Consider the following 2,805-nt stretch of genomic DNA (forward strand, 5'->3'; position numbering starts at 1 on the left):
GTTATTATGTAGTATAAAATATATTTGATATTAGAAAAGGTTAAATTCAATTCAAATTCACAACGATAACAATGGCAAGTATTTATTGAGTGCTTCCCATGTGGCTGGTTCTGAGCTAGTCACTGTATATATTGTCTCTTTAGATCTTCACAGAGTAGTTATTATCTCAATTTTATACCTGTGGAAACTGAGGCTGAGTAAGTTGCCTAGGTCACACCCCTAGGATTTGAACCTAACTACACACTAGCTTCAGATTATTGACTCGGAAAGCCTGGAGGTGTTCAGGGGCATTTGGAGGTGCACCTACAGTTTGGCAAAGGCTCTGAATCTTAGGTTTAGACACAGTCATAAGGATGGTTAAGATTCCCAAGGAAAGAGTACAAATGCAGGAGGAAATAGAGTCCTTACTGTCACAGCAAAAGCAACCTGAGTTAAAGGCAGAAAAGGAATCATCAGAATTACAGGAGAATCAAGACATTTCTGAGTCACAAAAGTCAAGTGAAGAGACAGTTTCAAGTATGGTCAAGTACAAGATAAATCTAAGGAAGATAACTTGATTTGGTAATCTGGAGGCCAATGAGATGCAAAAAGATGCAATGGTTAAACAGTGAAGGCAAAAATCAAAGTAAAAGAGGTTAAGGAGAGAGGACCTGGCAAGAATGGAGAAGTAACACATACTGGCTATTCTTTTGACAAGTTTAGCAATGACTGCATGGGAAAATTTTAAGGCAGAAGACTGCAATTCACTCATTCAATTAACAAATAATTATTGCCTACTGTGTACTGAATCCTGCTGTAGGCACTGTAGTAAATAAGGCACTTGTCCTTATGAGGTGTATATTTCACTTAGCATAAGATAGAAAATAAAATGCATATAAGTAAGTGAATTTGAGAATGGCAAAAATGGCTAAAGAAAGGGATTATGTGAAAGGGAGTATAACAAGGTGTGGGGGGGTGAGAAGAAGGAGGGAGGAATGCTTTACTGTAGGTGGTTATAGGGAGTCAAAGACAGTCTCTTTGAGGAGATGACATCAGAGCTGAGACATGAAGGCTAAGAATGACCCAGCTATGTGATAATTTGGAGGCAGATCATTCACAGTTGCAGAAGCTTTGAGGAGGGGGTGATGTTGATGCATTTGAGGAGTAGAAGGAAGGACTCTGTGGGTAGAGGAAAGAAGGCAAGATGGAGGAGATGAAGCCTGAGAACAAGGCAGAGCAGATCATAGAAGGCTCTTTAAACTATGGTAAGGATTGTGTTCTAAATAAAGTGGGAAACCACTGGGGGACTTGGAACAAGGGAGTGAAATGATCTAATTTACTTTTATAAAGTAGATTCTGGTGAAATTATAAGAAAGTGAGAAGAGAAGCAGGGAAACTATTTAGGATTGCATTTCTCAATGCCAGAGGATGTGTCCACTATCTGATATTTCCCTCAACAGAGGGAGTTCTGGCTGGCCTTCACATGACACTTCATATCAACACCACTTTCAAATGTTTTTGTCCTTAGTGTGAATTTTCTGTAGGGTTATTAAGATGAAGAAGTCATTTCATATATTTCATCAACGTTACCATTCTTCATCGTGAATACACTTTGGGTCCTTTGGATTAAAATATGAATAAATTATCCTTATTTTCAATATAGTTTAGAAATCTATATATTTATTCATACATAAGAAATAGTAGAAGACCAGGGGCCAAAAGGAGGAGAATATTAAGCATAATACATGCTCCTATGTGTGTGAGAGCATAATATATTACTGTTCTAGATTTCTAGTCCCTCCATACTGTAATATAATTCAGAAACCTTAGACTAAACTAAAACATTTCATGATTAACAGCACAGTTTTCACTTATTTACTATTTCTACTGCAACCTGATTAGCCAAATGAACTCTTAGATGCATTTATAGTTTGTTCACTCTGACTGCAATGAGCGTTCTTTATCTGTATTTTCTTAATTCTTACCGCCACATCCTTTAATCTGCGTCATAAAACCTTGTCTGGTCCTTCAGATGGAAGTTCTCTACTCTGTATGTTATAATAGCAATTAGCAATGCATCTGTTCCTCTTTAGTCACACTTTACTTATGAATTGTTTGTGCATTTTCTCCTCGATAGATGCAGGCTTCTGTAGAAGGAACAATGTATAATTTTTTTTGTATATCTTGAAAAACTAATACAGATCTCATATACTAATACTTAGAATGAAAAAAATGTTAATAAGATCCTTGAGTATGAATGGGGGGAGTAGAAAGGTTTCAAGTTAAATTGAGGCATTTGGGAAGGATAATTGTGGATTTTAAAGTATGGGAGAGCGAGTGATACTGGTGATTAGAAGTTCAATTGGCAGCAGTGTGCAAATATAGGGAAAACATAGCCATATTAAACAAGTGACCTGTCAGCACCTTTGCAGAGGGCTTGGAAAGTCATTGGACACTTATAAACACATAGCTAATATGCTGGATCTTTCACATTAATCGGAACAAATGGTTAAATATAAAAGTGCTTTGAAAACATTTAAAGAGCTTCAAAATCACAATATTATGTTATGGCTGATGTAATGGAAGGTTGGTATTAGGGCATATATACAGATGGGCAGGATCTAATGATGTTAAGTTGGTTCTAGTTTTCTCAGCAATGTAGCATAATTGGGAATCTAATAAATTAATGTACACATTACATTTGAATTGGGTAGCTACCATATTTTGCAGATAGATATTAAATGTGATTTCAACTGCTCAAAAGATTACATTTATGCAGGTCAATGTCTAATTTACTGGAAACACACTAAAAGGATATTGTCCTTT

The sequence above is a fragment of the Tamandua tetradactyla genome, chromosome 1, assembly GCF_023851605.1.
Source record: "Tamandua tetradactyla isolate mTamTet1 chromosome 1, mTamTet1.pri, whole genome shotgun sequence".
NCBI classification, from domain to species: Eukaryota; Metazoa; Chordata; class Mammalia; order Pilosa; family Myrmecophagidae; genus Tamandua; species Tamandua tetradactyla.